Source organism: Pleurodeles waltl, chromosome 5 (genome assembly GCF_031143425.1).
Source record: "Pleurodeles waltl isolate 20211129_DDA chromosome 5, aPleWal1.hap1.20221129, whole genome shotgun sequence".
NCBI classification, from domain to species: domain Eukaryota; kingdom Metazoa; phylum Chordata; class Amphibia; order Caudata; family Salamandridae; genus Pleurodeles; species Pleurodeles waltl.
Genome location: NC_090444.1, coordinates 258,997,507 through 259,022,162, shown reverse-complemented (window position 1 = coordinate 259,022,162; position 24,656 = coordinate 258,997,507).

Sequence of the window (24,656 nt, the reverse complement as noted above, 5' to 3'; positions counted from 1 at the left end):
TTCCCTCCCTCTTAAATGCATTATAGTAGCCATTCTCAAGTCGTGGTGTAGATGGTCCTCTTTTCTAAAATATTCAAACATAGAAAGGAGGTGGACCCCCATTTTGCCAGATAGCCACTTGTAAAATTTCGTTGGGAACCCTAATTATCCCCATTTGTAGTAACAATTCCAGCTTTTCTTCCACTTTTAGACTCCATAACAGTCCTTTCTGTAAGAGAAAAAAATGTGAATGGCAAGTCTCTAAAAAATTCTGCCATCTGCATCTGATCTTGTGACAGTAACATTGTTAGTTTGAGCCAAACCATAATCATTAAGTACCGTGTCCATCCATCAACAGCCCCCTCCCTTCTTGCAAGCCACACCAGCAGTTTATCTGCTTAATCCCCAATGGCATACTCCCTTCATTGGGTGGCAATATACAGATTTTTCACTTCATTGGAAGAGAGGGTATGGAAATTGTGGTGGTCATTCTGACCCTGGCGGTCTTTGACCGCCAGGGTGGAGGACCGCGGGAGCACCGCCGACAGGCCGGCGGTGCTCCAATGGGGATTCCGACCGCGGCGGTAAAGCCGCGGTCGGACCGGCACCACTGGCGGGGTCCCGCCAGTGTACCGCGGCCCCATTGAATCCTCCGCGGCGGCGCAGCTTGCTGCACCGCCGCGGGGATTCCGACCCCCCCTACCGCCATCCAGATCCCGGCGGTCGGACCGCCGAGATCCGGATGGCGGTAGGGGGGGTCGCGGGGCCCCTGGGGGCCCCTGCAGTGCCCATGCCACTGGCATGGGCATTGCAGGGGCCCCCGTAAGAGGGCCCCTACATGTATTTCACTGTCTGCTGCGCAGACAGTGAAATACGTGACGGGTGCAACTGCACCCGTCGCACAGCTTCCACTCCGCCGGCTCGATTCCGAGCCGGCTTCATCGTGGAAGCCTCTTTCCCGCTGGGCTGGCTGGCGGTCTGAAGGAGACCGCCCGCCAGCCCAGCGGGAAAGTCAGAATTACCGCCGCGGTCTTTCGACCGCGGAACGGTAACCTGACGGCGGGACTTTGGCGGGCGGCCTCCGCCGCCCGCCAAGGTCAGAATGAGGGCCTGTGTCTCTTCAAATTGAGTTGCTCCAAGCTTATATTGTGGTCAGTGGTGTAACAAAGGTCCTGGCAGCCCCGTGGTGTGGGGGCAGGCCGAGCTCCATGGGGCCCCCTCAGCACAGTACCCTGTGCTGCGAGATACTAAGTGAGCTTGGAAGGGGGGCCCATCATGTACTTTGCAGGGGGGCCCCCTCAAATTTCATGATGCCACATATTGTTATCATCCAAAGTGTAGCTGTCTTCCATGCCTGTTAGCTCCTCCACCAATGTTTACGTGTCTATTCCTTGTCATACAGGGTAACGCTTGGCCCCTCACAACTGTTTAAATGCCTCTCAAAGTATAACCTTAGAATTTCCTGAGCCAACAATATTTTCAAAGTATCTATCTGATTTTGGTTTGTCAAGCATTTTCTCTTCTTGTGATACCCAGCCATGAGGCTGCACCCCGCAGCTTACCATCTGCAAGGGGGAGTAATCAGGCACTTCACGAGCCAAACATTCTGCTTATCATATCCAACATGCCATTGTAAAAGGCTTAAGAAATATATCCTTAAAGTGCCACATGCTGTCAGGAATGCAGTACTGTGAGGTTAAGAGATGCAGTGGATTCAGAGGATAATCCCACAAGCTTTCTAAGAAGAGGACTCTAGATGTAAGGGAGTGTAAACTACGAAATACAGAGGGTTTTGCTCTGGGAAAAGAAGACTGAGATTGAGGGAAGGAAGACACAACAGAACACCGCCTTTGGTCTGACATCACAGCAGGAGTCTCTCAGTACTTGTGCATTTAATGGTGGTCTAAAGAGACATGGGTCTGGGTAAGGTTCTAGGATAATATGTAGCAGAATAACTTTAAATTATGAATTGACTCAGAAGTCACCAATAATAATAACATGCCATTGTAGTACATGACTTACAACACCCTTCAGAGGAGTGACAATGACAAGCCCCAAATGCACTTGGAAATGCCTGAGACCATGAAAGAGCCATCACTAGGGATGTCTACAGGCCAAAGCAAAAGAACACACTGAACAGACTTAGAGAGCTGTTATGAAGGCAAAAGGAAGAGCAACACAATATAAACAGAGATATCACAAACAGAGGAAGAGAACAAATTAGTGAGTGGCACAATGCCAGTGAAGAACTAAGCCTACAACATGTTATGTTAAGTTATGTTATTTGGATTTGTAGATTAAATCGTAAAAAGCCAGGTCTTTAAGGCCTTACGAAAGGGTAATTCAAGGTTCATTGCTCTTATGCCAAATGGTAACGAGCTCCACAGCTTTGCTCCTTTATACACCAGAGAACTACCTCCCCATCTGGCCTTCTTTACTTTGGGAACAGTTACCAGGTATGCTGATGCAGATCTAAGTGATCTGCTTGGGATATAGAAAGAAGCTAATGACCTCAGCATTTCCGGGCCTCGCTTATGTAGAGCTCTATGCATATGACATAGTGTTTTAAACTGAATCCTCTTATCCACTTTGAGCCAATGTAATGATGAAATTCCAGTTTTGATGGATTCCTGCTTGGGGATATTCAGTTCCAGGCGTGCCATGGCGTTTTGGACTCTCTGTAGTCTTTTAATAACGTATCCAGGTGAGCCCATAAACAATGCATTTCCATAGTCAATACGGGTTCCTATTAAAGCCTGTGCGATTATTCTTTTGGCTGTGAGCGATAGGATGGTAAAGACCCTCCTTAACAGCCTCAGAAGTCCAAAGGAGGACGCAGCTACTTTATTTGCTTGATGGGCCATAGACAATTGTGGATCGAGCCAAACCCCCAGACTTTTAATGAAATCTTTCGGTGGGGGTAGAAAACCTGTTCCATCAGCCAATGACGGATTCAGAACAGGCTTTGTTTGTTGTCCAAAGAACATTAGCTCTGTTTTATTGTCATTCAGTTTGAGTTTACTTTCAGACACCCATGCTGCCACCCCTTGAAGACATGGGCCAAATGCTGTCTCTATGGAACCAGAATCCCGGGAGAGGGATATAATTAGTTGGGTATCATCTGCATAAAACCACATACAAGAAATTGCCAGGAAATATCTTACTAGCTCTGACCCCTTTTATGGGAATCTGGAATCAGTGTACATTCATCTGCTGGGCTCAACCCAAAAGTGAATTTTCCTGTCATCATAAATGTTTGTGTGGGTCAGTTGCCAAGATCTGGTCCTCCTCCTCCACCTCTACCTCCTGATTTGTGTAACAAATGATAATTTCTGTGGTTCTTTCATGCTTTGTTGCACACTTCTATTCTTCTATGTTCTCTTGAATAAAATCCTGATACATGCACCATAGAATAAAAATACTACTATTCTCCCAAATCCCTTGCCTTCCACAAATCATTAAGTCCCATCACATTGGCAAATTTGTTGAGTGGGTCCCAGGCCATTCAGTCCTCCTCCATTCTCCCCCATTCTTCTTGTCCTCTGTCATCACCATCACTAGAATCAATTTCACATAAAAGGTGCCATCAAACCCTTCAGATATCCATAATATTCAAATGCAGTTTTGTGTAGGCGGTCGGTTATCCTGGGGGCAGTTATAGCGAGAGAAGATTAAAGCGCTCCTCATGTATTTTTGCATTTCATCCAGGTTTTTCTGCACCATAAAATCAGAATATCCCAATTTCCCGGCCTCCTATGATGCATACATGCACCCTGTGCTCAGAACTACCCTAAGGAGAGTGATCTCTAGAGTTGCAATAGCTTTCTTATGGTCAAAGGCTGGTCTGGTCTCCCAAACTGCAGTCAGTACCTCTTCCAGCAGTGGGCTGTCTGCATTGCTGCTCTAACTGTGGCTCATTGGTAAATGGTTCTGTGGCCTCACAAAGGTGTGGGGATATCCGTTAAAGAGTGAGTATTCCTCCAATCTATTCTGGTGGAACAATTTAGTGTTTTTTTCTCTGCCCATTCTGTCTACTGTACAAAAGTACAGGAAATAATGTTGCCTCTATAGCTCAGCTTTTTTCAAGTAATCTTGAGGTATTTGAGGAGCTCAGTCCAATGGGGTTCTTCGCGGGTCCCATGAAAGTCCATGGGAGGGGGCTTCATTGCCACCACCAGGCTGCGAGTAGTCATATGTCCAAGGAAGCCCCTGACATTTTTTCCAAGGTGCAGGTACTGCACTGCAAGTAAGCTTTTATCAGTGAGATGCCGAGGCTGGGACCAGACTTGGCCCACCCTATTCAGTCATCCGGAATCTCTCTGCCTGTCAACCATTAACCAGACAACCGGTCACACCTATGCCAGTAGAGAGACAGCCTAACCAAATTTCTGCCCCCAAGGCATCCTCCTAAATCCATCCACCCAAATTGGTCCCAATTGGCAGTTTTATGATCTGGACCTGCCCACCCAGAGTCAGATGCCTCCTCTTCCTTCTGTCTCTCCACCAGGTGTGGATGGGTTCCTCACCAGGAAATTTTAGCAGAATATAAGCCGATGTTGCTAGAACCTCAGCACTTGACAGCCATCTTATCCTTGTGCAAAATGACACCCTCTCTTAACCGCTTAACTGAATACCTTTCTCTTATCACAAATTATGCTGCAGTGTTAATTTAATTATGCAGCAAGAAAAGTCAAATTATGCAGTGTAAACCAACCCATTTTGTAATAGTATTATTTCAGTATTTTGTCACTTTTACAAATAGTAACACTGTCTGGCCAAAGATTTCATCTTATTAGTACAAGTTTATCCCCTAAATACAGCAATAAGCAATTGAAAGGTGACCACCCAACTTTTAGGAAGGGCTTTCCACTGTACAGGAACACATCTAGCCACATTTTTAGTATTTTTGATCCGTTTGAGCTAGAAACACATTTTTTGTTAAACTCCACAGATTATGCAGCAGACAATGGTATATGGGGCAAGTGGGGAAGATCCATATTTATGCAGAAAACCCTTCAGCCGCACAAATGCATAACAGTGGACCAGGTTAAGGAAGATGTTAGTATAAAGCTGAAAGGTTGCAAAGGTGTGCATAGCACAGATACCCGGGTTATGGACAGGGCCACTGGAATTATGAGCCAGAGAAGAACATAATCATGCGGCAGGGGTGACACAGAAAGAGGAAGTAATTTTCCCACAGAGTGTGGTCAACAAGTGAGGATTAGGGGCCATGTCACAAAATATTTGTGAACGGTGGCATTTCATCTGCTTGTTTGTACATTGGCAGTATTTCCTTTCACCTCAATATTATGAAGCACGATTTCAAAGGTGTTAATGTGTGATAATAATTTTGGTGCATCTTTGTTCTGTGGAATTTTATTGCTGTGGTGACCAGGGGCGGCCCCTCCAGGAGAGCGGAGGAGCATCGCCTCACTAAACAAATGCCCCAAAAATGCCCCAGAGCTGAAAAATCAAATGGTTATAAATTTCCTTTTGTACCATTTTATTTTTCAGCACCCTGTCCTGAACGGAGTGGCAGGACGGGGCAGGCGAATTCTGCTCTGCTGCTAAGTTACAGCAGCAGGGAGCTGTGCACTTGTTTAAAGTTTGCTGTCCCTTTGGCCAGCCATCTTGCATCTTGCCAGCCAGAGATGAGCACTTCAAACATCTCTAACCCAGCTGTTTTAAGACAGCTGGGTTAGTGAAGGCACAGGCCTCCAACACTCTGGTGAGCGCTGAGGGAGGCCACTTCCACCAATCCTGACGCTGATTTCATGCTGGTTACCATCGTCACAATTTGATAGTGCTGTTTCCTGGTTCCTGGGCCGGAGCCACAATGAGAAGGACGCCGTAATGGAGAGGGAGACCCATTGTGTCAGGAAAGTGCCTTTTTATTAAAAAAAAAAATATCATTATTGTATTCCCACCCCACCCCCTGCCGTAAATGCAAACCAGCTGCCACTGGTGGTGATGTTTTCTGTATGCTACTGTGCTGTGTTTTTGTGCTGTATTATTACACTGTGATTTTGTCACGTTGTACTGGAGTTGTGTTCTGACTGTTTAGTTTTGATGTGCCCTGTTTTTTTTTTTTTATATTATGTTGATTTGTGTATGTTATTACATCATGTTGAGTTGTTTACTTTAGATATATCAACAAATGCTGTTATATTTCCAGCCACAAACAGCACACACCATGAGTTCCTTGACAATCAACCACTAACCTCTGTCTAAGGGGGTAAAATAGCACTGCTTCAGCTCTTCAACTCTTTAAGACACAAGTCAACCCAAACCTGTGGCACAGACCTGTCTTAGCGCTCCAAGTGCTCCCTTTAGTCCCTGCTTTGCTCACACAAGTTGCCAATTAGTTTTCGGGACCATCCTCTGTTCAGCCATCAGCTGGCCTCCATCAGTTGTCACTCTCTGTCGGCGGTGGGGGAATTAGCAATTTCTCCTCTCCTAATGAACCATACTCTGACTTAAATGTCAAAATAAGCATCCAGAGCTGCGTCCTTGTTATATCTCTGCTGATTCAGCAGGAAGCAAAAGGCAAATAGAAGCTGCGGGATGTTTAACATAAACAATCAGTAGGTAAAGTGTTTCCATTAGATGTGTTTTGCGTTCAGAGACCGTTCGTCTTCAGTTGGCCAGGATAATTGTTCTTTGCATTTTCAGTGCAATTCTCCAGAATGGAAGAGACTCAAAAGAACACGAACACTGCACTGAAGAGAAGCCATCAGTAAGTATAGGTCTACACTACAGCTGAGATCCAGGCTAGAATTGGAGGAGCAAAGAGACCAGAAATAACATTGATAATCCACCAATTTCTGCAAATGAATACAGGCAGTATATAACGAACATGAGCACCTTCTCGATCAGATGAGCTTAATTGTTAATGCCGGAAGATTTAAACATAGAAGATGCAAAGTTTGCTTTTGTGAAGCCGCTAAATTTACAAGCACAGGACTGGATCTAAAAAACCTAACATAAATGGAGCTTGGTAGATTTATAGGGGTTATATATGACTATATTAGGGGGAGTCGCCAAGATGGCAGCCATGTCGGACGCTTAGCAAAGAGATCCGCTTTGGGCCCAAATGCAGTCCTTCTCAAATCACCCCATCCAGTCACAGAATTGCACCAGAGATCACTAAAATGGGCCCCACTTGGTGAGCCTCCCGTGAGCGGCCCTTGCTGCCAACTGACAGTAAAGTCTCTGGGGCTGGCCAGGATAGAGCAGCGGTCTGTCGAGGTGGCCGAACTTCCTCCTCAGAACTCACCTTGCACTACGTCCGTCGCCGCTGCCCGCGCTGGTAAAAAGGAGGCCCAGGCGACACCGTCTGCAGCACTAAGTGTGTCCTGTGGAGTGGTCCAATCTCCAGACTGTCTGCTTGCCTTTACAGAGGGCCGTGTCTGCTCAGGGAGTGTGGAGGGGCTTGCAAGGCATTATCGAGGATCTGCTGCCTACTAACCCCTGCCTTTCCTTTCCCTCATGCTCCGAGACTGCCTGGCCCTGGATGGCTTGCAGTCACTCACAGAGGTGCAGCTCTGCTGAGGAAGCGGCGCATGAACCCTGTGCCCTGTCACGGGGGCAGCGTAAGTGGGATTCTCGACTGGACCGGGAGCCGGCTACATCCCTAAACCAGCCCATCAGGTCCCCTTGCAGCTTCTAGGACCCAGGGCTCTCCCACCTCCAATACATGCAACACCTCCAACACCTTCAAACTGTGAAGCCCGCGCTCTTGTGTGCAGAGTTGCGGGGCTTCCACTGTAGTGGGCGCCCCTCCCGTGGTGGTGACCTGACAGTCCTAATCGTGGCCTTCCTGGTAAAGACTGCACAAACTGTAGACTGTAGGATCCATAGGGCCTCAGTGCATTTACCTGAGAGCAGCAAGGTCACGCTTTTGTCTTCCCCTATCACTGTACCTGGGACATTGCTGCCATCCTGCAGTAACCACTATATTTACTGACTAAGGCCAGTTGTGTTACTCGAAAGAAGTACATACGTGCTGTCCCTGCAAAGTATAAAGTGTGGGTCATCCGGTATGGGAAGCTCTACCAGGGGGTTGTTCTCTCTGCCTACAGGGGGTCACAAACAACGGGACATACCACCCTTACCACCCTCTAGACACCCAACTGTGGCACAACATGCCACCACAGGGCACGATAGTCAAGCGTAAAGCTACAGAGCGCTCCCTACCCGAGGAGTTGATGCCCTCTCCAGCACCTCCCAACTGCACCGTGAGTGCCCTACAGCAAATGAAGGCTGTGTTCCACATGAACTCCACCCTGTTTGAAATGGTCCTACAGGCTATATTGGTCACCAAGACATCATTGGAAGTCAAAATTGATACAGTTTCACAGGACATAAATATCCTGTGCACCAACCACTATAAACTGTCTGATAGGTTAGAAGAAGCTTTATGACCTGTGGGCTAGGAACTGCAGGCACAAATGAAAAGCTTAAGCGCCAAAGTGACATCCCTTCACCAAAGAGCAGAGGATGCTGAGGGGCACTCAAGGGCAACAACAACTGTTTCTTGGAATTCCCTGAATTGGTTCAAGGCCCTATTGCAGAACTTTTCATCAAGAAATGGCTGAAGGACACTCTGCTCCCTGGCAAGATACCAACTTTTCTTTTGGCTGAACAGGCGCATAGAATTCCTGGCAAACCTCCTCCTCCTGGTGCCCCCTCCCAAGACAGCTCATTGCCCATCTCCTCAAGTTATCTGGACCGTGACTTGATACTCCCGTGCTTTTGAGGCCAAGAGCCCTGGAGATGTGAGGATGCTGCTGTAACAGCCTACCCTGATCTTACAGAAGTGCAGTGGCTGTGGAGCTCTTACTCTAAGGTAAAACAGCGTCTTAGAGATCAAAACATTAAGGACCATATTTACTGAAAAGTGGTGCAGTGCGGTGCTGTGCCAAAATTGGCAGCACCACTCTGCGTCACTTTAGAAACGTAGGGATGCGCCAGATTTATTAGAACTTGGTGCACCACTGTGTTTCCCCTTGCGCTAAATTGTGCTGCCAAGCGCCAACGCAGGCGTTTTTGCACCATTGTGCAAGGATGTCTGCATTGAGGGGTTTGATTGTTTATGTGCTGGAAAGTGTCCCTTCCTGCACATAAACAATCACTAATGGCGATTAAGCACCTCTGTGTGCCACAGAAGTGCCAATGCATCATTTTGAAATGATCGTTTATGTGCGGGAAGGTATACCTTCCCGCACATAAACAATAATTTCTGGCATTTTACTCATATGCTGTAGAATGCAGCACACATAGAAAAAGCAAAAAAACGAGGAGGAATAAAAGTATTTCTCCTCGATGCGCCTTGCTAACGCCTCCCCTGGAGTGGCGTTATATTTTGGCGCCGCCTCAGGATTACGAAAACACGTAAATCTAGGGCAGCGTCAAAATACAATGGGTGTTGCTGTGGCACCCCCACAGCAACACCCATTGCACATCCCTTCCACGCAAAGTGCTGCGTGTGAAGGGGCTGTATTTACAAGGTGGTGTTAAGCCACAAAAAGTAGCATAGAGCCACCTTGTAAATACGCCGCAGGGCATGGCGCCACAGGAGCGTCACATAAAGTGATGCTCCTGTGGCACTAGGGGCTCATAAATATGCCCCTAAATATGCACTGCTGTTCGCTGCAAAACTTTGAGTTGTGGATGGCGAGATGACCCATATCTTTGCCTCACCATAAGATGTCTGGACATGGCTACATGCCAAGGGTATGCCTCAACCCCTGCCAGGGGAATCTGAGACTGGGGACTGGCTGGCTCCCCACCCCTGCCACCACGGCACATCCAGAGCAAAGCCCACCAGGACCGAAGTGGCGAAAGGACAGGCTAAAATGCTGGGAGTGGCCACACATTACACCGCAAATTCTTTCATGGTGGTGCATGAAGAACGCACCGCAGATTCTGGCTCTGACATGGAGAGCTCTCACACCTCATCCGCAAACACTACCAAAGGGCCAGCGGTCACCCCCAAACATTTTGCCTTCTCATCCTATTTTTTTCTGACCCTTTTTGTTGATGTTAGGAAAAGTGCATGTGCTCTCCCTTCTAAACTTGGTATGACTGGCTTACTCCTGATTGGAACATTTAATTTACCTATAAGTCCCTTATGGTATCCCTATACCAGGGCCTGTAAATCAAATGCTACTAGTGGACATGTATTCTGGGCTGGGAAAAGGAGAGGCCGGGCACACCTGCATTTCTAAAGGCTGTGCCATGGCCTCACACAAAGGGCTTGTTTACCCCCCCACTGATGTATGAAGCCAGTGCTGAAGGAGAGAGGGGACATTCCTGGACCGGTTAGTGCTGGTTGGGGCCCCCACCCCCCTTTTGTGGAGGCTGCGCACAATGAGTATAAGTACAGGGGGCTGTCCACCACATTGGGAGAACACTTTTGGACCTGGGACTGAACCTCTGCCAGAGGAACCGCTGGACTACACAAATGACTCATCTGGACTGCTCTTCTTTTGTTTGCTTGCTGTCTGGTGTCTGCTGGGTGGCCCAAAGGACTCATCCGGATTGCTTTTCTGCTTGTTGCCCTGCCTGCCAGCTGCTCCCTGACTTGGGTTCCCCTGGGCACTGCTGGTCTGCCAGGATGAACTGCCCCTACCTGCCTTTAGGGGCCTCTTTTGCCTCCTGCCTACCGCACCCCGAGTGCTCCACCAGTGTTCTCCAGGGGATGGGTGGTGTGCCCCCCTGGCCCTAGCTATCTTCTATTCTTTGGTGCAGGGTGAGCACCACAACTTCATGGGAGTCTGACTAGCGCTGCACTCCACTGTCCCTAAGGTGCAGAGCCACACTGTGCTTCGTTGTCTCTTGCAGCGCATGAAGAGTGCCTCCCTTTCAGCGAAGACCATGAAAAGTGCTTGATTTTGCTGACTCAAGTGCAGGGAGCGGCCACCCTCCTGTCCCCGAGGTGGAAGAAGCCGAGAGGAGTCACCGACAGCCTCTCCCCAGTGCACAAGGAGCGCTTTTCTCAGTGCCCCTGGGGCACAGGCATGCCTCTTCAGGGAAGAGGTCACCGCTGCGGCCCGGGAGGAACGCGGCCTGCCAGAAACCTGCCAGTGTTTCGCAGTTGTCCCGAGCACGCGGGCGACTGTGGACTCAGTGCTTGGCCCTGCGCGGGGGGCAGAGAGAGGCCTCTCCACTGTAAGGAGAGCGGAAGATTCCTGACGGCCGGGCAGGTGAGGACACCTCCCATCTATCGGGAAGTTACAGGCTTTCAGTACTTTCCTTCACTCCCCCCCACACCGGAGGATTACTGGGGATCGCGGGGGCCTTGTTGTTTTGGGCTAGCCACTCGCAGGACAGGCTTGAGGCCTCAAAAGAGACCCATCAGGCTGGGGGCCACTTTACTGCTCTCTTGTATAATAGAGGCACAGAAGCCTCTTCATGGACCCTGGTTCCAGCCTCATTCCTAACTGGAGAGCAGATGCTCCACAATTTTCATGTAGGCGGGACCATGGGGGATTACCTTTTTACTAACTTTTTCTTTTGTTTCCTAGCACCAGGATATGCTTATGCCCTCTTATTCTGTTAGGCATGATTGTATGACCTAACATGATCTAGGCCGTGCTTGCCATGTTGGGGGCACCTATGTATGTTCCAGGTTCTGCCTTATATGGGAAGGGAGGGTATGACTATGCTGAGCTGTAAGGGAATGCTTTCATACCATGTGCATTTATGTTGGCCATAATGCTGACTTGCCATTCGGGGAGTGTCTCATTTTATGTATGTTCATGATGGGGTCTTGGCATTTCTGATATCATTCTGACATGTGCATATTTATGTGGTAATGGCAACCTGACTACTGCTTGTGCTGCAGAATAACAATAACCTGTATGTTTTATCTGACTACTGCTTGCCTTTGCAGACTACTAGTAACTTGTGTGATTTTCTGACAACTGTTTGTGTAGCAGGGTATTATTGATACATGTTGTGTTTGGTCTAATGATGTTTTATGCAATACAGTGTATTTTTATATAACTTGTTGTTGTGTTTTCTCTGTGGTGTATTTATTGTGTCGTGTGTCTTGTGCAAGTGCTTTACACATTGCCTCTGGGATAAACCTGACTGCTTGTGCCAAGCTACCAAGGGGGGTGAGTAGGGGTTATGTTGGGTGTGTAACTCCCTCGCCTTGACTAGAGTGGTGGGTTCTGCCTGGCTTAGGTGCATACCCTAGCGAGCTAGAGACCCATTTTCTATCACTCCCTATTTAATTTCAGAGGCGCTTCTGATTCTTGCCTTGCTTATGATTCAGTAAAGTGGCATTGACCTGGGGGTCTGCAAGACTGTCACCTGCACTCGGCTGAAGGTCACTGATGCTTCAGTGTTTGTGACTGAGCATTCCTGAATCGTCAGATTCTGAGGGTACATTTCTGACATGCTGTAACTACATACTATAAAGGGACTGCATGTGGTACCACATTCTTGGGCTGAAGCCATGAGGTACAACACCTTCAGAGATTCCATGTCCCACCAAGAATCTTCCACATGGACACGTTCAACCCCATGCATGGTTTTTGTTGCTCAGATCATTACTTAGGGGTGTTTGGTAGATGACACGTTCGCCATCTGCCATGAGGGGTATTCACTTGTACTGTTTCAAGTAATTGTTACCAGTTTGTTCTGGCAGGTATGTAGTGGTTTGACGGGAGTTGGGTGGAGGGCCTATTGATGGGGATACACTCACCCTTTGCATGCCCTATGGGGGGGGGACTTTGGCTGCATCCTGTTTGTGCCATCATTTGGGGAGCTATCGTAACCACCCATGCTGACACTGCCACTCCACACTGTCATCTCCTGAGCTGGAACATGCGAGGCATGGCAACTTCTGCCAAACTTGACTGAATTTATACATATCTTAAGTGCTGTTACACAAATACTGCTATTTTGCAAGAACCCCACTTTACTGATACTGAGCTTCAGAAGCTCAAATCTAAATGGCGTGGGAAGGTATATGGCACACCCACATCAGCGTTTGCCCATGGATTCGCCATCTGGGTAGCACCAGGAGTCCCCTTTGTTATGGAGCGGCACAGTGTGGATGCAGGGGGTAGATATGTGTTACTAAGGGGACACTTAGACGGGTCTCCCCTGGCATTGGTAGGAAAATACACACCCAATTCAGGCCTTGGAGAATTCCTTTCTACACTTACCCCTGCCCTCTTTCACAACCCGGCAGCTATCTGTTTATCGGGGGGTGACTTTAACTGTGTATCAGACATAAACCTTGATCAGTCCCATCCTCCGTTGCCCAGATCATCAAGTAGGACAGTATCTCAACAATTTGACTCATGGCTTGTTGACAGGGGGCTCCATGACCTGTGGCACATCGGTCACACCTTAGAGCATGAATACTCCTTTTATTCCCCAGTCCAGGATCTTCAGACTAAGATTGATTTGATCCTTTGTTCAGCGTATCTGGGTCAGATGGCCACAAGGGCAGAATACCTGGCCCGCACCTTGTCCGATCATTGCCCGCTGCAAGTGGAACTGCAATAGGGTAGGCCACATATGCATATCCCCACATGGAGTCTTCAGACTGAAGCACGCTCTGATCTTCCATTCCGGGGAGAACTTTTGGCATTTATAGCGCAATACTTTGTAAATAATAAAGGCACCACCTCTCTTAGGGAAACTGAATGGGATGCCCACTGACTGTCTGTGGGACCTCTGGAAAAAATACAGGGACACAGAGACATGCTTTACTCTGAGGGTGACCATTCCGAGAGACTGCTGGCACTCCAGAGGACTGAGCTTCATGATCCAATTCAACTCGAGGAACTTGGGCCCAGACTTGCACAGATTGCCTGGAACAAAGCTCTGGGCACAGATGGCCTGCCAGTCGAGTAATACACCACTTACTCTGCGCTTCTCACTCAACAACTGCTGGAAGTGTTTCATGAGGCAAGGACCTGTTGACAACTCCCGGACTCCCAATGTGAAGCACTTAAAGTGGTCCTACCCAAACTGGGACACAACCCACTGGAAGTGCACTCCTACAGGCCACTGTCCCTCTGCAACCTTGACTGTAAAGTGCTGGGTAAATTACTTGCTAACAGACTTCTCCCACTGATCAGCATGTTGATTCCTGAGTACCAGTCTGGATCTATTCCAGGTCGTAGCACTTTGCTCAATATTAGATGCCTATTGAGTAGTCTCAATGGTACACCGCCGGCTAATTATGGTAGAGTGGGAGTCTCCCTGTACATCGAGAAGTCTTTCAATACCCTCAGTTAGGAGTTCCTGTTAGCAACCCTGCGACGCATGGGCTTTAGTTCAGGTTTCATGGGCTGGGTTCGTACCTTGTTCTCCAGTCCCCAGGCCAGAGTTAAAACAGGACAACTGATTTCAGAAAGTTTTGCGATATGCAGGGGCACCAGACAGGGGTGCCTGCTTTCGCCGTTGCTATTGCTAAGGAACTTCTCGCCTGTCATATGCATCTATATGCACGGCAGTGGGGGGTTTAGGACCTAGAAGACTACCACATTATGTTGCTTTATGCTGACGATGCATTGATACACCTACGTAAAGGTGGGGCCTCTCTGCTGGATTTGATGGCTTTACTAGAGATCTCCGGAGATATGACCGGTCTAAGGGTCACTTGGACAATATTCTGCCTGTTTCCCCTTGCACAGATCCCAGCACCTCTGAGAGTTGCTCTCCTGAACTATCGCTTGCAATGGTGCCATGACTCCTTCAAATATCTCAGAATACACATCTGTCACTCTATTCATTCCCTCAAGGAGGGCAACATAGGTCAAGCTCTTCGTTCTACCCGGTGCTCACTTCTGTTTTGATGCTCACTACCACTCTCTCTGTTAAGAAGAGTGGCATCACACTTCCTAAGTTGCTGTACTTTTCTGCAGCGCTACCGATTGTGCTATCCATATTTTTTCTATGAACTACATGGGCTAATGCTAGAACTAGAATGGGGTAAGGATCGCACCATGTTGCCCTGACTGTAACACAGCACCAGCTTGAGAAGAGAGTTTTAAGCATGCCTAACTTTGAGCTTTATTATACTGTAACACAATTGCATTGGCCATTACACTGGCTTAGTGACCTACCCAGTGTGGAAAGAACAGCTATATGAGTAATACTGGGCCTGAACAGTGTATATACTTGGTTATCAGACCGAATTTACCATCCACGGATGGGAGCCAGTGTGATGTCCATAGCCCGCCTGTGATGGCGGCTGTTCGTTCAGTGCAACTTCCCTGTTCTGGCTTACTCTCCACTGATCCCCGTGGTCTACATACTGGTGGCCCATGCACTGAACAAGCGCTGCAGCATGACATCATGGACAGCAGCGGAATTAGTGACAGTTGGGGACTTTTTCCATGATGGGTCCTTAATGTCCTATGAAGACATTATGGAGACCCATGCCAAGGGGCCAGGGCAATTCTTTACCTATCATGCCATTCATCACCTGGTGCGGGATACTTGGAGGAAAGGCAAAGTAGAACCACTGTTATCGCCTACACTCCATGTGCTTTTATCGGGGTAGGTCAAAAGCAGACCATGTCTGTGCTGTATGAAACCTTATCTACCTGTGCCCACACTGATATGGATGTAAAGCTCAACCACTGGATTGCGGCCCTCCCACAGCCCCGTCCATGAAATCATGGGCATGAGCAATTGAACAAGTAAAAGAGGTCTCACATAACCCTAGATTTCTGTTCACCTAAATTAATTACCTACATCAGGCATATTTCTCCCCCCAACATATTAAATGCAGGTTCTCCACAACGACACCGGAATGCTGGCGCTGTGGGCCGAAGGAAGCAGGGTTCTACCATATGGTGTGGTATTGCCCCCCCCACAGTGCATTTGATAGGAGATCACTGCGATGACAACAGACTTGTTGGGCCATCCGTTGACCCCCACCCCTCAATCCTGTCTCCTCGGGCTCCGACCTAAAGACAAAGGAGACAAAAATCTCCATAGGTTTAAAGACCTGGCATTTGTACTTTTTAAATGGCTCATAGCGATGCAGTGGAAAGCCCCCATGACACCAGACACCACCAAATGGCTCCAAGCCTCAGTACAGTGGGCACAGTCAGAAGCAAGTGTGCAGCACTCTTTGAAGAAAAGAGGCTTGGCCCTTATGGGCAGTAAGAAATGGGAGGTGTTTGTGGTTAAAGCAGAAGCCAAGAACAACACTTGTCCCCCTTGAGAGGGCGGTTCCCCACTATACTCAAGCTGCTTACACATATGCCAACTCACATGAAGGAAACATGGTAAACAGTTTACACACTACACTGGTTACTATAAGACACGATTCTGGCAATAGCATTAGGCCCGCACACTGCTCCATGCTTAAACTGCCCCCTGCACTGCCACCTTCACCTCTCAACACAACACACTGTGGAGCGAGTGGATGCAGGACCAGGTCAACGAGGGATGAAGAAGACCAGCTGTGCAGCACTGGAGATGAAAAGGAATTCCTGAAGTGATGAAGATGGTGTCCCACATCGTCTCTCGGGTTGTAGTAGGTCAGAGGTGCTGGAAACCACCAACAAGCTTTGACAAATTCAAAAGGAGAAGAAGATGATTTGCAAGGCTGAAGAGGACCAGCAGGGCCCCGGGTACTCGACTCAAGGAGGGAAGTCCGGGATGACCCTCAGCAGTCAGGAGAGTTACAAGAGGAGGAGGCAGCCCCCACAGGCAACCCACTGGCAGCAGGCACAGCAGTCGCAGCGAGGCCCACTCAGCACACCTGAAGAGGAGTCCCACATCACTGGAGCAGCAGCGAGAAGAAGTGCTGGGACCCTGGGGCTACACAAAGCATGAAGATCCCTTGAAGGAGGAGCAAACAAGCCTTGGTAGCTGCAAGAGTCGTAGTGCACAAGACAAGGGTACCGTCCTGCAAGGAGAGGCAAGGGCTTACCATCTCCCAAGTTGGACAGCTGGCAGAGAGGACCAAGCAAACCACTCCAGATCACAACCTGTGATGCAGGATCCATGCAGTTCCGGAGGAGAGAAGATCCACACAGCTGGTCATCATTGCAGCTGGCATCTGCAGATGCAGGGGAGTGACCCCTTCACTCCAAGGGAGATTCCTTCTTACTTCTTGGTGTAGACTGGAGCCTTGTCAACCTAAGAGGATGCACAGCCGGGGAAATGTTGCAGTTTCTGAAACAACGTTGCAAAGCGGAGTCATCACAGGAGTTGCAGATTGTTGGTTCCTGAAGAGTCCAGTTGTGGTCTCAGTGGTCAGAAGATGAAGTAAACATTGCAGAGGTGTTGCCTCCCTCTCCCACAGGAAATCCTTTGTTCTGTCTTCCCCTGCTTGAGCCGGTCAAGCAGCAGGAGGGCAGAAACCTATCTGGAGGGGGGCAGCAGCACAGGCTGCTTGCAAAACCCCGGAAGACTAGTAGGAGCAATATTGGGGGGGTTCTTTAAGGAGACCCAGAGTGCATGGAATCATACAACCAATACTGGCAACAGTGTTGGGGTATGATTTCGACATGTTTGCTACCAAACATGCCCAGGTTCGGAGTTACCATTATGTAGCTGGACACAGGTGGTAACCTGTGTCCAAAACATGGGTAAAGTGGCTTCCTTGCACTTGCAAAGTCCAGTGCAATGGAGCTGGAGTTTGTAGGGGCACCCTCTGGGCTAGTAGGGCCTACCATAGGGGTGACTTACAGTGACCTGGTGCATGCACTTTTTCACGCGGCCTGCAATGGCATGCCTCCAGACACATTTTGCATGGGCTCCTCATGGGTGGCACAATACATGCTGCAGGCTACGGGGAACACCTGGTGCGCCAATGCCCTGGGTACATAAGTACCATATACTAGGTACTTATATGGGGGCACCAGTATGCCAATTGTTGGGTGTGCAAAGTCCTGGGCAGCCAAATTTAAAGGGAGAGAGCACAATCACTGGGGTCCAGGTTAGCAGGATCCCAGTGAAAACAGTCAAAGCATACTGATAGCCGGCAAAAAGTAGGGGTAACCATGCCAAAAAGATCTTACTTTCCTACAATTATTAAAAGTCTGATTATTTATGGGCTGAGCTGAAATGATACTGGCTGCAGCTGACGTATTTAAAATGTTTTTTTCCTGCTTAATGCCACTCGTTGGAACTATATCTGCTTAACAAAACAACTTAAATGCACCTTCTGCATCTGTGAAATCCAAACCTGTTTTTGGCCATGAAGGAGTATAAGGTTTGACAGTTCTAGGTTAGATTTTTTTATCTACAAAATTTGTCAAATGATCTTTCAACCTCCTCCATATACACAACCATGTTCCCTCTCCAGCCAGGTTATTCAGAGTGCCTCAATTCCCATGATCTTATTTAAGTAATATTGTCTTCTTCTAGTTGTACGATGGAGTTACTATTTGATTTTTGTTATTTTATTTATTCCCACAATGCCTAACTCAACCTTAGCCGTTTAAATGCAGTTCTTGGTGTAGTTTCAACTTGGATGAACTAAAAGTGACTAAATTGGAAACTAGAGATTATAACTCATGGTAGTCATGCAAACTAAGGTCTAAAGAACTATTTCAGTCTTGAAAATAAGTATCCCTGATCTTTTCTCATAAACTAACATGTAGTGAAATAAAAATGTGTCTATAATCTAAAAGTCTAAAATGGTCTCTTGAATAGTAGCACCATATTTAGAATGCTGCAGCCTTATTGTTTATTTGGAAAAATAAACAAGACCCCTTCTGTTCATTTTTAGTAGCCCTTGATTTTCTGCCAAAGGGGAAGAGCTACATTTAAGATTCTTTCCTTTGCTATAGAGCAATCCTCAAATAACATAAACCATTTATTATAGGATCAGCCTCACATTCCCACAACTATCCGGTATCCAGCTGTGGTAATTTCCTGACAGTTCTGCAAAACTACAGGACCTCACACATGGGCAGAACCTTCAATATTCAAGCTGCTAAAATGGAAGTGGACTGCTCCATCAAACACAACCATCAATAACAACTTGCTCTTCCCAAACCTAAAGCACTTCCTACACCAAAGTATGCTTGTATGAGTGCTAGCACCATGATTTGACATTGGTGGCGAGCAATGCTCTTTCTACACACAATTGTCACATGTGTAAGATGTTCCTAACCTACGTTATCCATCTGTTCATTTTTAGTGGCCCTTGATTTTCTGCAAAGGGAAGAGCTACATTTAAGTTTCTTTCCTTTTCTGGAGAGCAATCCTCAAATAACATACACCATTTAATATAGGATCAGCCTACCATTCCCACTACTATTCGGCATCCAGCTGTTTAATAATGGAAGTGGACTGCTCTGTCAAACAACTTGCTCTTCCCTAATCTACAGCACTTCCTACACCAAAGTATGCCTGCCTGATTGCTAACATCATGATTTGACACTTTGCGGTAAGCAATGCTCTTTCTAAACACATTTGTCATATTTGTAAAATGTTCCTACAGTACCTTATCCTCCTTTAAGTAAATGCTAATAATGCTTACTATCACATCCGTTAATGCAATCTGCAAGCTCATTTGTTCATATGAAACTCTGTTTTCGCACTGTACCCCATTCACTGGTAACTGGTGACTCCTTCCAAACCATTTTTGATCAGCTCAATCTTGCATGCCCTTCATAATCTCCTCTTGCACACTGTCCTTGCTCTCCACTGTGTAAATACACTTCCTACTATATCCCCTCAATTTCAATTTAAAAATTATCGTAACATGTTTGGTGCGTCACACCTGGATAATGGCTACATCCTGCTCATGGTCAACCACAAAGCCCATGTGCCACCCAGGAAGAGCATTCTCCGTGCTGCACCACAGCTTCATGTATGAAAATGTACATCCAGATTACATCAGTGCTTCAGGAGGTCCACTGGTTTCCTATGCCTGCCTACCATTGATTCAGGAAGTGTTGCTCCATCTACAAGGCAGTTACCCCCAACAGACCATCAAACCTCATAAACAAAATCAAGGTTCCTGGTTCCCAACAAAAGTTTTATAGGCTTGACATCACCATGTATTAACCCTAGAGGAGCAAGAAGGAGAAGGCCAGAAGACAATCCTTCTCCTTTTATTCACAAGTATCATGGGACAGCATCCTACAGCAGATCCAAAAAGCACCTTCACGTCTCTCGTTCAAGAAGCTTCATCACACAGCTAGAAAGATGAGCACAATGTCAAAGTAGTAATAATGAGATATTTATTGTTGAGCCCGAAAGGTAAGACATGGTACTAGGGTGCCCAGGCTCAACTGACTCTGAACCTGTAAGTTTCAAAGCATAACATGATACAGGTTCCATAACAGAATTGCCTCCAGACAGTATAGACACATGATTCTCTTCTATTACAACACCACACATCTTGCTTGTCAAAGAAGGCAAAAATGATTCACAAGAAAATAAAATAACTACATCAACCAATGGCACAAAAAAACATTGCAGCAATATTGTACAGGAGCATAGATCAAAAATAATGAAATCATATGAGAACATAAAATCAAATGTGCTCTAGTGTCAGAGTCACCAGATCCTCGGGGTCTGTGCACGTTCCCAACACTTCCACCACAAGACAGCTATAATACTCTGATTAGATTAGTCACAGAGTCTAAGAGAGTCCAATTGGGAAAGAGGGGATTAGGAAGGGAACAGCTGGGAAGGAGACCTGTAGGAAGCATAAGGTTAAAACACAGAACATCAAAATTACATCTCATTAAATCAATACTAGGCTATGACTCTAAGCGTCGTCATTCTGAAAACATGAGCAACCTAAGAATTAGACTTAAAATGACTAAGCTTCAAGATGACTGGATACCTGTGAGGGAATCAAGAGAGGTTAAATGAAACTTTCAAATTCAAGTACTTTCTTTTGCATGAGAATCAGGAAAACAATCTGTAATAGTTCTGAACCATTATATAAATCCTTTTTGAGACTACATACTAGGGACACACAACATTACATCTAAAACTCTGGCCTTTTTTGTTCTCTCAAAATGTTGGAACATGAATTGAGCACATTGCAGATTTTCACATCGGTAGGAACACCATAGAAGGACCATGAATAACACAACATAGATTCAGGAATAAATCACACGACTTGTCAACTCGAGTATTACCAAGCAAATGCCTTAGAATGGTAGCGCACAATGAACAACATGGATTAAGCACGAGGAAAGAATTGCGCGTCTTGACGATTCGAATGCCACCATGTACCCGCCAAGGAATGGTAGCTCACAATGAATAACATGAATTAAGCATGAGGAAAGAATCGCGCGCCTTGCCGGTTCGAATGCCACCACATTCAGATGCACAAGAGTAATTTGTTAATCATGCAAGAATTAGGCCCAAGAATTGGAGCGTCCTCAATAACGGAGTCAGGGGCCCATCGAACCTCCGTCTTACCGTCCTGAACAAGGATCACCAATGAAGAATGAAGGGCAGAGGCCTGAAAGATCAAAATAGGCCACCGGAACAGGAGCTCAGGAAGTTGCTGCTGCTCTGCACCAGGACCTCTGAATAGTGAGCACGTGGAGCTGGGCTGGCTCCCTTTTATAGAGTCTTGGTCCAGCCCACAACCACACCCAGGCATGCTGCAGGGAAAACTTCTAGAAGGCCCTGGAAAGGGACCACACCCTGACACACTCTGAAAGCCTGCAGCAATACATTGCACATGAACAGTATTTATAAGCATCTTAAAAATAAGTCTTCAGGATTGAACTCTGCAATGCAAAAGGTTAAACAACAACATATCAGCACAATGTATAAATTACGTTATCTTGAGAGTGCTGGGTTTTTGCATTATAGTCGCCCCTAGAGCGCGCACTGCCCTGGTGTTGACATCTAGAATAAAAAGACAGAAAAATAATTATTCCTGCCCTTAGATCTCTTGCTGCATTGAGGAGCAATATGGTGTGAGGTATGAGCTGTCCTTTTTATCACACTCGATTTGTCGTAGGCTACTCCAGGATATTCCACCACTGGGCATTCAACATTCGTATTGAGTTTTCTTTGACCTTCAGTACTCAAGAGGTACCCTACACTTGAACAACCCCTTTTATTTTTTGTCTTGCCTACAGGACAGTGCATGCGCTGTCTGTTGCAAGATGTAATGTTAGCTTAAGTTGGGTTTAGAGTCCGCCTATTGCTTTCTAATGGTTGGCTCCACTCTTACTCACATTTGCTTGCTCGTTATTTGTTAGCTTGCGAAGGCTTTACTTCCTCTTCTTGTCTTTGTCCCGCCCTTGAGCAGTAATGCATTACTTATGTCCATTCACTGCTCATTTTTAAGGCACTACTCATTTCTTGGAGCATGTGGTTTCCAGCTGTCTCCCTAGTGTGCTTCTCTTTCCCTCTCCATGGTCTGTGTTGTGCTTTCTCTCATGTCCATTTGTTTGTATGCCACCTGCTTCCATTACTCTCTTGCCTGTTTTCTTTTCCACCCCCACTCCACATTGTTTCACCACCGTTAGTTTGCATCCCTCCTTGCACCTTCCAAGTTGTTTCCCTACCACTGCGCCCCAGTGTTGCCTCTGCCCCACCCTCTGTGTTGCTTCCCCCACCCCAGCCATCTGTGATTACGCCCCCACCATCCATATTGCTTCCTTCCCATGCTGCATGTTGCTGTCAACCGTGTTTCTTCCTTTGCAATTGACTCCCAGAGAAGGTGCGGATATTTAAATCTGCTTTGATAGGGAGCAAATGACCAGCATGACTTTTGGATCAACTTTGCTGAAGAACAAGTACTGCAGCTCCACTTCTAAAGGGGTGTTGTGGCCCCAAGAGTCCAACGACCTGCAATTACGACCTGGGGTGTCACGTTGGAGGAAGTCAGGCCCTCGACTTTCTTTCACTACAGTGCACCCTCTTCTGACACTTAACACCAGATGTGCTCCTGCCCTTTCAGAGATGCTGCAGAGTGACTGTTTCGGTTACAGTTTTTTTTTACAATTTGTATCTACTGTTTTTGATTTTTTTAAATACTTCTGTGATTTCTTTATACAAGTCTTTGTATGTGTTCTGTTTGTAGTTCTTGTTCCAGGGCCTCTGTATATATTCTTCAGTTAACTTCACTACTGGCCACAACTTTATGAGAGAGTATGCATTTTTGTTGTTGTTGCAGTTTTACACAAAACAACCTTGACTCAAAGGTATTGGAGCACTCTACTTGAGCACCAGCCACATTACACAAGGTCACATTCAGTTTTTAAAGACATAGGGAGATTAAGGGGCTCATTCCGACCCCGGCGTTCAAGGACCGCCGGGGCCGGGGATGCAGGAGCACCGCCAACAGGCTGGCGGTGCCCCGCAGGGCATTCTGACCGCGGCGGTTTGGCCGCGGTCAGACCAGGAAAACCGGCGGTCTCCCGCCGGTTTTCCGCTGCCCTGGGAATCCCCCATGGCGGCACAGCTTGCTGCACCGCCATGGGGGATTCCGACCCCCTCACCGCCATCCTGTTCCTGGCGGTTCCGACCGCCAGGAACAGGATGGCGGTGAGGGGTGTCGTGGGGCCCCTGGGGGCCCCTGCAGTGCCCATGCCAATGGCATGGGCACTGCAGGGGCCCCCGTAAGAGGGCCCCACTTTGAATTCCAGTGTCTGCTCAGCAGACACTGGAATTCGCGACCGGTGCAACTGCACCCGTCGCACCTTCCCACTCCGCCGGCTCCATTCGGAGCCGGCTTCCTCGTGGGAAGGGGTTTCCCGCTGGGCTGGCGGGCGGCCTGCTGGCGGTCGCCCGCCAGCCCAGCGGGAAAGCCAGAGTGGCCTCCGCGGTCTTTCGACCGCGGAGCGTCCATATGGCGGTTCCCTCCAGGCGGGCGGCTCCCGCCACCCCCGGGGTCTGAATGACCCCCTAAGTGATTAGCCAGGAATCACAGAATGTTGGGCTGACACTGAAACTCAAACCTGATTCCCCAGCATCAAAGTCGGTAATTCTAGTCATAATGGCACATCCCCTCCCCGTCAGACATAATTGGCAGGTAACAACTGCTATGGGACTAAGAGAAATAAGAGACCAAGAAGTATGTTCCGAAACTCTGCATGTTGTCATCATTGTCATCGTAATACGGCATCCCCCCTCTGCCCCCCACAGCACCTTGAGACCCTTCCGGGTGAGTAGCGTGCTTAATAAATTTATTTTGATTGTTTTTATTTTTTTATTTTATTTTCTTCCTCTTCGTGTTACAGCACTTCCTCTGATGCACTTGGTTGTCTTTTTACCCCTTGTTTCTTTTATGCCTCTGCATGTGCTATGTTGTTTGGGTGCAAAGCACTTAGGGGCATATTTATACTCCACTTGCACTGAATTTGTGTCATTTGTTTATCGCAAATTCGGCGCAAAACTAACTCCCTATTTATATTTTGACGTTAGACACGTTTAACGTTAACATATTGGAGTTTGTACCATTTTTTAGATGAGTGAACCTACCTTGCGTCAATGAGATGCAAGGTAGGTGTTCCCATCTAAAAAACTGTGCTAATCCCATAGCCCCATATTTATCCCCCCATGCTGAAATGACGCACAGGTGGGAGGAGGGGCTAAAAAATGGTGCAAAGCTTGCTTTGCACCATTATTTAACCCCTGGGTCAGACCAGGTGTTAGGTGACATGTGGACCCATTTCCATGGTTAAGCACAATGGAATGGGTCCACAGGTGCCCTCCTCAAGCCCCAGGAACACCCACACCAGAGGGACATG